General features: G+C 33.4%; 1 protein-coding gene across 4 annotated transcripts in view; it reads right to left on the bottom strand.

Moving 5' to 3' along the window:
* The window catches only part of LOC126748891 (E3 ubiquitin-protein ligase MSL2), a 28012-nt gene extending 22319 nt beyond the window's left edge, over positions 1-5693 (bottom strand). For 2 of the 4 annotated variants that reach the window (XR_007664831.1, XM_050458423.1), the window contains exon 1: positions 5211-5474. The gene's annotated coding sequence lies outside the window, so the exon portion shown is untranslated. Of the gene's footprint in view, positions 1-5210; positions 5476-5547 lie in introns of those variants that run through there. The other 2 variants (XM_050458424.1, XM_050458425.1) reach the window with 2 other exon arrangements.
* Positions 5694-14008: the final 8315 nt, after the last annotated feature.

Raw genomic sequence — 14008 nt, 5'->3', positions numbered from 1 at the left:
ATCGATGACCCAGTTCCATACAGCAACAAGTCCGAATTTTGGCATTTTCGGATTATTACGGAAATAAGTTCTTATTAAGTGGTTTTCTTAATTTCATACGGCAACAACTCAATATGTTAATTTTTTGCCTATTCTAATCGACATGTTTCTTTTTTTACTTACAACCAATTTAGTATTTCTGCAATTCAATACGGCAACAATTTTAAATGTTGCCTTATGACACAAAGGTAATACATAGCAATATTTCGAGTTGTTTCTCTATGAAATTGGCTTTTTTGCGTTTTCTTCTTGAGGTTATGTACTCATAATTTTTCAGTCAGGTCTGCTACATTGACAAACATTTTTAATATTAGTATTTTTAAACGCATTTTTTGTGATTTTTCTTTATATAAAATGATTGATAACTCAAAGGATGGATGAGAATACAAAAAAGGGTCTCCGGGAAACGCGTGCACAATATGTTTTACGTTTAGTTACTCAAAACAATGAGGTAAGTATTTGTTTATTAAGTTGGTGCTTTAGGTGTTATTTTTTAAGGGACAAAGAACTCCACAGCTTTATTTAGTTTTTTACTTTATCTTAGCTTTCTACTGGAAAATAAAATTATTGTCATAGAAGTCAAATATGTTTTTTTTTTAATTTTAGTTAGCACCAAAAGAGAGTGAACCAAACATGTTAACAAATATAAATACCGATAACGATGCCTTTGATATTCAAAATAATATTATAATATTATCACCTACGAATGTGGATTTTTCGAGCAATAACCATCCAAATAATATTATTATTGAAGAAGTAAGTCAGATGGATCCTGGGCCTGATGGGCATGAATATGTAAAAACAATATTGGATGACAATGATTTACAGGTATATTCTTTTACGTGTACAATGAAATAGAATTAAAATATTATTTACATTATTTCTTATTATTTTAGGCAGAGTTGCAGTCTAACGGTGAACTATTGATAATTAATAAATATTGTGAGGGCCAAAATTGTTCTTTGGAGCAAAATGTTAAAATAGAGGTAGTAACTAATATTGCTTTAGTTAAAATTTTGTGGTAATAATAAATTATTATTTATTTGTAGCAACTTCTACATACATTATTAAACTTGGATGTTGCTATAATTATGATTGAAAAAAATGCATTGCAAAATTTTGTTGAGATTCCAATTGAAGATTCTTTTGAACAGGTTTGTAAACCATTTTAAATGTGTGTTTTAGTGTTTGACTTATTACACAAAAACAGTAAGTTTCTCACTCACAAGAAACACTATATTATTATCTTTTATAGGGAACCAACAAGAATTTTTCCAACACACAAGAACAAGAGGTGGCACCTGATATTGACGATGATCATTTTATCTCTAACGTGAGTATTCATTCGTGAAAACGGCGAGGAAGTAAGAGGTGAAAGTGAAGTAGATAAAGATAATGAAGATTCTGCAAAGAAACGAACTAGGAAAGTTTTAAGATACCCAGAAACATGGAAAAGATCCATCGCCAAAAAAAGAAGAAACGAGGGGTTAGAATATGTTAATGTAAAGAATAAACTAATTAAAAGTCGAAAAGTCGGATTACCTTACGCGGATAAATGCAGATTGAAATGCAGATATCGGATAAGTCAAGAACAACGTAAGGCAATCCATAAAAGGTTTTGGAAAATTGGAGATATTCATCGCCAGAGAGATTATTTTTTACAATGTATGGATCCAATAATTCCTAAGTATAGAATGCACACCCCTAATAGCAACCGGTCCAAAAATTATGCATTCCATTTTGAGATCGAAGGGGAAAGAGCCAGGGTATGCAAGTCATTTTATCTGAGCACTTTGGATATCAGCAATAAGCTTATTTTCACAGCAACAAAAAAAAAGATGGGAGCGGTATTCTGATGCCAGACATGCGCGGAAAGCATAAAAAGGGTGGTAAAAAGGTAACCGACGAAATAAAAGGTGAAATCCGAAATCATATAAAATCTTTTCCAACAATGCCATCGCATTACTGCAGAGCCCAAACAAATAAGAGCTACATAGATGGAAGCCTTAATATTGCGTCAATGTACAGACTTTATAAAGCAAACTGCAAAGAACTTAATAAACCGTTTGCCGAGCAAAACATGTATGAACCCATCTTCAACACAGAATTTAATATTGCCTTTTACATCCCCAAAAAAGACCAGTGCAATTGTACTGAGACAGAAAATGAACTAAAACAAGCAAATTACGATAAGCACATAAAGGAGAAAAAGCTATGTCGGCAAGAGCACGAAAACGATATAAATAAAGCAAAGTTAGATAACACTAAACAGGTAGCCTGTTTTGATCTACAGGCTGTTTTGTCTGTTCCCTGTGGAGATATTAGTCCCTTTTTCTATAAGAGACGACTTGCTACATAGTACGGTCAGGACAAAAATTAATTTGTTGTTAGTCTCCTGTTACACTGTGTAAATTCAATTCAAAGTATTGAGGAAATCACATACAAATTTCTAGTAGTCGGCCATACCCAAAATGAAGGTGATGCAATGCATGCCTTAATTGAGAGGGAAAAAAACGTTGTCTTCGAAGTGGGGCCATTTATACCCCCGACCAATTAATTCCCATAATACGACTTTCCAAAAAAAAGTGGCAGGAAATTTGTGCGATAAATGTTATGAAAAGTAACCCTTTTAGCATTTTTTATAAAACCTCGTACACAGAAGATGACTACAAGGAAATTGATGTTCGTTATAAGACTAGGGGTAAATGTAAATCTAGTAATAAGAATATTAATCTAAAGAAGCTTTACTCCAATCCAATAAAAATACCACAGGCCAAAAAAAACGACCTTATAAGCCTATGTGATTCTAATGCTATACCAAGTCAGTACTGGAGCTTTTACAAAAATTTGCCAGCTACTTCAAAAGTTTGTAATAATGACCCAGGAGATAGTGATTTTGAATAAATTAGATATTGTAAATAATAATGGTTACTGTTAAACCTGTTTTGTAATAAAAAAGTTATGTTAAATCTTTTTTCTAAGTCAAAAATGTCAAAATATACTTTATTTGCCAAGTTTACAAACTTATGCTAAAAGCTTCCTAATCCTAGAATTTATAATACAAGTATTTATTTGGTTATACAGGACAAAAACAGAATACAGAATCGATTTTGATTGTACATAGAAGCATATTTTATATAAACAAAGACAAAACCAAATAATTTTAAATATTAAAATGAATCGTTAAAATACTCTTCAATGCTGTAGTAAGCCTTTGGTAAAATTAATTTCTTTAGTTCTCTCCTAAACTTTTTAAGGTCTGTAACAGTCCTAATCGAAAAAGGAACATGATTAAATATTTTACGACTAATAAATATAAGAGAGTTTCTCGTAAGTGAGGAGGTGGGGATTGGAAGAGATAAGTTGCCCACTTGACGAGTATTGTGACTGGTACAGGATGGTGGACTTACGGACTTATGTATGAGTGTTGCAGTTTCCAATATAAAGAGTGAGAAAACTGTTAAAATTCTTTCAGCTACAAAAAGAGGTTTACAAGAGACTCTCAGACCAACACCACACAGATACCTTAATGCTTTTTTCTGAATAGTAAAAATTATGTTAAGGAGTCCCTTGGAGCACAATCCCCAAAATGGCAACCCATAACGGATATGAGAGTCTATTAAGACAAAATGCAAAACAACCAGAAGAAAGTTTAGCAGCGAGGCCCAAAACGTGGTTGTCAAACCTTAAACTCTCATCAATGAAGAGGCCGAGAAATCGACAATAATCCCTACCATGTAGTGGGCTCTGCTCATCAAACAAAAAACCCTCTACATTACACTTAAAGCCCAGAACAAAAGTCTTATCAACATTGAATACAAGCTGATTGCAGATGCACCACTCTTTAATTTTGTCAAGGTCCTCTACTATGAGAGATCTGACTACTTTTTGATCTTTTTTATGCCACAGAATTGTAGTATCATCGGCAAACTGAACCATTAGTCCATGCAGTGATAGAGAGCTCAAATCATTAACATATAATAAAAACAAAATAGGACCCTTGGGGTACACCACATTTAAGATGTGCTATCCCTGACGAAAATCCAGATGCAACCACCCTCTGTGTGCGGCCAGACAGGTATGACTTCAACCACCCCAAAGCCACTCCCCTAAATCCATAAAAATCAAGCTTTGACAGCAGTATTCCATGATCCACACAATCAAAGGCCTTGGACAGATCACAGAACACCTCTGCTGCAGCCTCCTTGGAGTTCATAGATAGATACACATTCTCCAAGAATCTGAAAATGGCATCCTGCGTGCCCCTAGATGACTGAAATCCATACTGATTAGGGGACAGCACGTTGTATTTGGTCAAAAAAGAGACAATTCTCTTTTTTGCAAGCCGCTCAAGAACCTTGGAGAGGGTAGACAAAATTGATATGGGACGGAAGTTAGAGGGTTGGTCCAAGCTACCACCCTTATGAAGAGGGATAATCATAGCTTCTTTTAAACAGGATGGGAACTCGCCCTGAAGAAATGACTGATTGACTGCCCAAACCAAAGCACCCAAAGAGCTCGCAGGCAGAAGTAACAGCAGACGTGAAGAGATACCATCGGAACCCGAAGACCTATGATCCTTCACGCACTGAATTGTTTCAAGGACCTCGGTGGCATCTACAGTACAATTTTTTTTTAAAGCAAAGCCAATCCTATATTATTATTTACATTATAATAACTGAAATTAAATCATAGAAGTGAATACATTATCAGTGTTATAAAGCGACAAGCCATCAAAATTGCTTATAATACCATAATTTAAAAAAAAAATTATTTATTGTATCTGACTCCTATTGCTCAGAGTGTCTTCAATAAATCTCATCACCTACAATTTAAAATATACCCACAGAAAACTTTTTATGGAACAATTAAATGTGCTCATTATGTTTAAGAGCCAATAAATAAAAAACATGTATTTTGGACTTGGTGCTTTATGGAACTGGACCATCGATATGATCATCAGCTACCCAATTTTTGGTTCTTGTTCTATTTCACTAACGCATTCAATTCTTTAAACATTGAGACCTAATTTACTATTAGAAATCCGGGGTTGTTAAATTGAATGATTCTTTTGAACCAATAAGATGTCAACTTACTGAAAATGGTAAACGTGAACTATACTTCATAAATTGGAGTGTAAACATAGTTTAAAAATCTATTCAGAAAACTACCTGAATTCATATAACCCCCTTTCGGGGTCTATCGTCTCCTGCCAAAGATTGTAATCTTTTTAGACCTACTCCAAGTGATATATATCTTGTAATAAACTGTCTTTTGTATATCATACTTTGAAAAAGCATTACTATAAAAGCATTCTATTTCTTAGGGTAAGAGAAATAATAATTTCAAAAGGTAAAATTAAATAAACCAGAAGGACCATCAAGTGATACAAAATTTAAAAAACACCACAACAAAAACATTGTTTTTTTTTTGACATTTGACTCGTGACATTGACTTGTCACGAGTCAAATGATGAAGACCAAGACTATTATGGGCTAAGCTACTTACTGTGGCTATTCACACTACTTTCTGTTCTCTCCTCTCCATTATTTACGTCTTATTTTATTGAGCGAGGACACCAAACTATAGAGAAGTGGTGGTTGCATACAAACTGAAATTCTTCTGACAAATCAGCTAGCGTCCTCTCGCTTGGCAACGGAAACTGTTGTAACTAACTTGACAGTTTGACGTGCGTAATTGGACCAATCAAAATGGGAAAAAGGCATGGCCAAATCAAGGCGGGAAATCAAATTTCATTTAATCTCATTTAATCAAACGTCTAATCAAAAAGGTTACTCATAGAGAATACCGCCTTTTTGTGTTAGTGAGCATCAGATATTAACCAGAATAAAAACAAAACTCTTCAGCTTTATTTTACATATCTAAATGAGTTAATTTACTGCAATAATCAATTAACAATAGTCTAATACATATAACCAATTACAAAATGGATATAAAACAATCTTTTTCTTTAATAGTTTTTATTTATTATTTATAATTTCGAAGTCATTTGTGGGACCCGACAGACAAAGAGATGAAAAAATGTGATGTCTTTAAATCGGTAAGAGAAAAGCTTCTTAATCTGATATATGTAAAAACTAGGCATTCCTTTTCTATCTTTAAACGAAGTCATAGATTTTAATTAAATTTTGCACGAATGTAACGCCTTACAAGACCATATCACTGGTGCAACAAAAAATTTAATTCCTGACCCAGACTGAAAACAGGACGAAAACAGGCAATCTGCCAGCACGATTTGGAGATTCGGGAAAAACGTCGGGTATGTACCCTGTTCCCCGAATCGATAATTTTCACAATTGTTAATACTGAAATGCACGGTGACGCTTCCCCCACGATGCATCCAGCATCATCCGGCCTGGCTACCGGCGTGAATAGGTTCAGCTACCACTGGCAAAGGGCAGCAAAGGATCGGAAAGGAAAGAACGACCACGTGTTGACTGGGTGAAGGATGACGCGGAAGTGGGCTTGATACTTTCATTAAATTTAATTCTTAAAGGCACGTTATATATAACGGCAAGGGGTAGGAAAGGGTTTAGGAAAGGAATCCGAAGGATAGGAAAGGAAAAGAACGACCACGTGTTGATTGGGTGAAGGATGAGGCGGAAGTGACCATACAAGCTTCATACATGTGAGCGAGGGGTTCTTTTTCATATTTATATCATATATATATTTTAGCGCTTCATTCATAAATTACTTACTATGCAGTTCCGCTTCCGGTGCTAGATGGCGCGTGCGTTTAAAGTGAGATAAAGTTATTTGACAGCAGTACCTACTTACTGTCACTCTATCATCTACTCTATCACTTTCGTTGTTGACGCCTATGGTGAATGTTATATTTTTTCACAAACATTTTCTAAAAAATTTGATGCTGTAAATTTGACTAATACACTGTCTTTTTATCTTGGAAAATCAATTTCCGAGTCTGAATCACAGAGATTGATAATCAGCTTGGAAAACACAAAGAATTTTAAATTCAATTAGAAAAAGTGATTTTTCAATTTTAAAAAAATAAGCACAATAGAAAATACTGAATCATATAGTACGTTTAAGAAATACAGGGAATATCTTAGTTCCCTAATGAAAGCAACATAGAATAGGCATTATTCTGAAAAACTCAAAGAATAACAGCAAACAAACATGGAAAATATAAAACAGGCAATCAATGGAAAAAAATAATAACTATAATCAGATTAATGATGAGGGGCAGGAGTCAAAAGAATACCAAGAAAGTACCTGTAACTTGGGGCTTTTAATAGGTATTTGTAAGATGGGTATGAATTTGGCAAATACTATAAAAATTTTAAAAAACTATTAAATTTAAATCTGAAATCAAAAGTCTAGATGGATTTATGTATTTAAAACCAATAAGTAGCAACGAATTTGTACTACAAATTAAATCAGTTAAAGCTTTCAGAAGTCAGGCTTCTCCAAGTAGTGATGGGATTTCTGTTAAAGTTATTAAGAATAATCATTTGAATAAAAATCAGACCAGTAATTCATTTAATTAATCTAATATTAAAAATTGGACAATACCCGTATCATTTTTTCATTATATAAATCTGAGAACAAGGAGGCCTTAAGTAACTCTCGACCAGTACTATTTGCGAAAAAACAATTGAAAATGTGGTTTAGAGTTTTGAGACATCCTTTAAGATTATCATAAATGCCACACTAAACTTGCTTTTTACTCAACCTTATATCGAAAGGAGCCAATAGTCCTACGGTTGGAACCTTTGGTGTGAAACTCAAATTATGGTACAGTTTTACTACAAATCAAAACTCTATTTTTACTCTCAACACGTATTTCGCTAACGATGTTAGCATCTTCGGGAGAAGATTAAAAGTAAACTAAAACTAGGGGTTCAAGTCCAAGAACGACTGGAAAAAATGGTTTGTAGTGCGCTAGAAGTAGATTCAACACGCTCAATTAGAACTGGGTATCGACTATAAAACTGTTACCAGTGTCTGAAAAAAATATGGGTACAAATGTTTGAAATATTCCAAAACTCATTTCCCGAAAACCAGTGGCGAAGAATGGCATTGCGTGAAACTATGATGGAAAAAGCAAATGAAAAGGAAAATTTTTAACGACTATTCTATTTTCAGATTAAAATATAATCCTTCCCTGGTTCGATATTGGTCTCAGGAAAATGAGCACAGAAGTTGGCAATTCCGTATTCGGAATCCTCAAAAATCGAATTTTTGGGATGGTATTTTGGGAGACTATATTACAGAGCAACTTTTTATTTTTAGTATTGTGGTTTTATTCTCAATTAAATGACGTCAAATACGATAAAATCATGCCGACGAAAAGACATATAGACCGCGGCCAGTTTTAAACCTATTTTTTTCCCAGAATTATCTCGAGATACACTTGCAGCATACTAAGCCGCGGCGGATTTGTAAAGAGACACCGGTCGATGTAGGTGTGCGTCGGCATCGGTATAATATTATATTATAATATTATAATTATACTCAATAGCAGATCAATGCGCAGATCGAGAGGCAAACGAATCCACACTTCATGCCGGCAGTACAGAAGTTTGTTAAAAATACGTTACTTCTGCCTGCCAAAAATATTTCTCAATCTTCGGCTGATTACCATGAAGATATGACTGCGACATTATTTGAAAAATGGTTCTAAAAGCTCTTACCAAACATTCCTCTAAATAGAGTAAAATATTATGGATAATGCATCTTGCCAATCAAGAATTTTAAATAAAATACCAAATACTAGTTTTAAAAAATAGAATCTCATAACTTTTCTGAAAATTAAGAACATTCCTGTTCCCGGCAAAATCCGATTAGAAAAAGGATTGTTAAATATAATTAAAGGTTATAACTTAAAAAATGAATATGTTATTTTACAATATTGTCAAAAGTAATGGACATACTGTTTTAAGATTGCCCCCATATTATTGTCTTTATTCCGATTGAATTAGTTTGAAGTAAATTTAAAAAAGAGCTTTGAAATTGCAACACTTCAGCAACATTGAGTGCGGTAGCTATTGACAACATACGCCAAGCTATTGCAGAATTCGAAAGTGATGTATGGAAAAATTGCATAGAACACGTAATTAAAACAGAAAACGAATATTCGGTTTTACCACCCATACCCCAAATTATAATTCGGCCTTACAATGACGGTTCTAGTTCTGAAGAAAGTCTTTTAGAATGTTAAATATCCGTAAGTATATATAAGTAAGTGTTTTACAATAACACGATAGGTGAATTTTGAAACCACATTGTATTTTAAACTAAATTTGATATCCGGAGAATGATCTCTATCTTTAAAGTACCTGATTATTTAGTTTCCTAACCTAAAATATTTATAACGTTAAAAGCCATAACCCATGAAAGATTTACAGCATTTAATAATATCAATTCTAAGTCTGTTAAACCAAAAGACAGATTGATAAAAATTCAAATTAAAGAATCAGAGAATCAGATCAATACCTTTAATATTTTCCAAACAATCAATCACTTGACGAACTTGATCATGAACCAAGTTTATATGGTTTCATTTTAGAAGTACGAAATTGCTTTTATAACAAATTAACTTATTTTCTTAGAATAACGCTTCAATTTAAAAAAAATAACGACGTAGCAGAGCGCACGAAATGCATCCGTGCGTGTGACCATATTTCTTTATGCGTAATGATCGATTCCCCAACCTGTATAATCTAAAATTCACTGCAAAGAGTTGTAGATGTTCTTAATTTGGTGAAATTATTTAGACAGATTTAGCAGAAAAGCCTGAGCTACTGGATCGTTCACGCAGCATTACCATGTCTGCCTGCTTACTCCATTTAATGTAGGTAATGGAAATTAAAGTCAACAAAAAAATTAAGTAAATAAATTTCTCATTCTTTAATTACGTTAATGAATTTTCCGGTAAGATCCAAAAATCATGTTTCGTCCTTAAAATAGTCCGGAAATAATTAATAATAATAATAAAATTAACAAAAATAATAGTTTTTATTATGCAATATTCAACAAATTATGTACATAACAGGTATAGTATTCGCAGAGTGTTCTTCTATACTACCCAAAACATTATCCGTATCGCCACCGTAGAGGTGGATAGAGCCATACTTTACTTGTGTTGGGACTTTAGTCGTGTATATTAAAAATAAGATGGGTCTCAAATTACTACCTTGAGGCACACTCAGAATAAAAATAACCGGCATAGACCTGACACCGTTCACCTGAACAACATGTGTTCTTTCAAACAGAGAGCTGTAGAACCGCCTGCATGCTTTCTCAGTGAAGCCATAGTACGATAACATAGCTACGAGCATTTCAGGATTAATCAGGTCAAAAGCTTTGCTATAGTCAAGAGGAACCAAGCATGCAACCCTAGCGCCGTCTATATGACTGGATTGTTAATTTGCAACATTGCAGAGCATTGTTGCCATAATGTCCGTTCCTAAGTCCAAACTGCATAGAGCGCAAGATGAAAAACTCCATAATAATATCGCATACATTTCAATCATCTCAGCATGCATTGGAAAGAGACAAATTGGTCTCAGTTCTGCACGATTCTCAACCCTTGAGATCTTAGGCAGACACCTTCCTACAAAGACATGTTAAACAATCTAGCCAGAGACCCAACAATATGATCTATGCTATACAGCAACATATTATACCCTATATTATCGATACTAGCACAATGTGACTAAATGTAGAAAAGACGCGATATATGTCATATTCGGAAACGTTCTTAAATCTAAATTCTTAAATCTAAGAGTCATGGAACCTTTTTGATCTGGAACACGTCAAAGTATCATTATCTATTTGCACAGGAAGCTGACTTATAGTAGAGAAGTGATTGCTGATTTTCATAGGTTCATAGGTTTCATAAGTTTCTTAATGGATATTACAGTTACTAATAAGAGCCCAGGTCTTTTTATAGTTCCTATTTCTTTTTTTTAATTCGGACTTTATGTAGGCTTTTTTTCACTTTATTAGCAAAAGAAAGTTTTTTTTTAATCTAGATAGTATTGTTTATGAGATATGTTTTTAGTTCTCTTGTACTTAATAAAAGATTTTCGTTTTAAATTGATGATTTCCTTAGTAGTATCTGTAATGTAATGTACTAGCCTAAAAAACGCTTTATAGTGCACGTATCCCAAGGAACGTGAGCGTATCGACTAGTTCAGTCAACGTTTCATTCAAATAGTTCAGCTCATTGTTAATACCCCTTCTAGTAAAAAACTCTCAAAATCGGTATGACGCATTTCTAGATCAAATAACTCCCTTAAGTTAATTAAAGTTTTTGGTTAAAGGTAGCCGATCTATCAATAAACCAAAGGGCACCCATTTCCAAGGTACAAAAGACCAACCTATGGTCTATTAAGTTAAACATAACCATTGTTCCTGCTCTAATTACATTTAGTTCCGTTTCTATACCTACATATAACATCCAATAAGGTGTCATTACTTCTATATAACGTAGTTGGCTTAGAAAGAATCTGCTTTAGGCGAAACATTTGCAAAATGCTTTCAATAAATCTGGATTATTTCAATAATCATCTAAAAGTAAATTAATATTCAGGTAACACATATCACATTGACACAACTACCACAAAACACTTATGTCTAGCCAGCACATATACACCAAGACCACCACCACCACGAGTGAGTCTATCTTTTCGTAATAAGTTATAAACATCTATGCTTACAAGGTGATTTGGATAGTCTGAAGGCTGTCTCAGTAACTTCAAAGATCTGCCGTTGTTCTTCCATAAGCAACTTCTTCATGAAGGAATGAGGGATCTTATATTGACATAGGTAATTCCAATATTGGCTGACCTCAAATCCTGGACTCATCAAGCTTATTTGGATAAGTCGGACATTTTTACTCCCAGGCTGCATGGTCACAAGAAAGCTGCATATTATTCGATTTTCAGCTGGCTCTACGGCAGTTGACACATTTGAGGAAGTTTTTTTAAATCCCTTGTATTATGTTTTTTGGAGCACCTAGGAGACACATTTTTTTGCTAGATGATGAGAGCTGCTATATTCGAAGCATCTTCTAATCTCCGGCCCATCAAACCATCTGCGATAGTTATATCCAATGAAAGCCTTGCATACATCCGGCGTGCGTTAATAAGTGTCACGATCATCCTCAAAAACAGCAGAATATATTATTTTTACCCCGAAGTAATTTCATAGATATGATCTTCAAACTGCAACGCTCTTGTCTACTTGACTTGTTCTGCTGTATCAGCAAATCCACCTGCATCAAGGTCTCATGATTTTCAGTTATTTCTGAGATTTTTATTCTATGATTAGGATGGCCAACTGCTTTATCAAATTTATCAGGTAACTTTCCAGTAACTAATGGAGAAACTTTATCTAATTCCTTCTTAATGGAGCAGCTAACAACCATTGCACCCCTTCAAGTGATTTAAAGACATTGCACAGAAATATTTTCCTTTACGGAATTATAGTAATTAAGCAAATCACTTGTTGAAGTATTTAGGCCCTGAGATAAATCTTTTGGTTTTGTTAGCAATGAATTTTGTGATGTAGTGAAAGTTTTAGGGTCATCTGGCTTAGAAAAAATAACACCACTTTTTGAAACTTCATTTGTACCAGAGCATTTTAGCTTACTGATCTTTTTATGCAGATCAGATATTCCAGAGTTAACAGAATCCAAAGTAGTAGATTTGATCCCAGTAAAATTATTTTTCCTCATTTCCGACATAGTTGTCCTCTCTAGGTTTTTCCTTCAGCACTGCATGACACTTACCATAATGGAAACATAGCAACCAATTTTTTTTAAGTTTCATGCCTGACCTCAGATGCACTGATGTTTGAAACAAGTACAAAAAAACCTTATTGAGCAAATATCACAGGCATATAAGACAATTTTAGCATCATCCGCTTTACAAACCTTGATCACAATGATTTCTGGTGAATGGTCCGCGACTCTCTGGTTCTTTTCTTGTTAAATTATGATGCTAAAGTTTACACTGATGTTTGAAACAAGTACAAAAAAACCTTATTGAGCAAATATCACAGGCATATAAGACAATTTTAACATCATCCGCTTTACAAACCTTGATCACAATGATTTCTGGTAAATGGTCCGCGACTTTCTGGTTCTTTTCTTGTTTAATTATGATGCTAAAGTTTACAGAAATTAATTAGGTTTTTAAGATAAAAGGTGAATTCAAATAATTCAAAATCATATTGCTTTTTCGGTTTGAGAAAATATGACCATATCTCCAAGTATATGTCGCAACTATATTGGCTAAATATAGACCAACGACGTAATGGTCTATTTTTAAGCTTTGTTCATAGGATTATTATTTATGAAAAAATGCAAAAGTATCTTTATGATAAAGTATCATTTAAGTCAACCAAGCATAACTTTTAACTAAGAAATGTAACTAGCCTACTAGATATAGCCTTGTTTCCAAAATCATTTTCTTACCACTCCGTTAATCAATATAACAAACTTCCAAATAGTGTCAAATCTTTTAGTGCAAAAGTCTTTAAATTTAAAGTAGGAAACCTATTAATGGAAATTTTTAGTTATTGCGATTTTAAAATTTGCCATTTACCAATAATATAGTTTTTTTAATGATATTTTAAGTTACTAATTTAGGTTGATTGTTTATTTAGTTGATAATTTAGGAAACATTTAAATTAAGATAAGGTAAATAAGAATAAGTAATGTTAACTTTAATTCATTTTATAAATGATGAAAGTTTTTGTTGTGTATTAATAATTTAAGTTTTTATGAATTATTATTTATTTGCAATTATTGAAATAAAATTCGACTTATCACTATTAATATTTTAATCTGGGGGGCATGGTCCTGACAGAACTGTAGAAAGTCTAAATGATAGCCCGATAAGCATTATTATAAGAGGAGTATAATAATTAATGAAATTATTTTAAAAAAAATAGTTGAGTTGGATTATGTAGCATAAAA

Source organism: Anthonomus grandis, chromosome 22 (genome assembly GCF_022605725.1).
Source record: "Anthonomus grandis grandis chromosome 22, icAntGran1.3, whole genome shotgun sequence".
NCBI lineage: Eukaryota > Metazoa > Arthropoda > Insecta > Coleoptera > Curculionidae > Anthonomus > Anthonomus grandis.
Note: the sequence above shows the minus strand (reverse complement) of the source record. Positions and strands in the feature narration are given on the sequence as shown.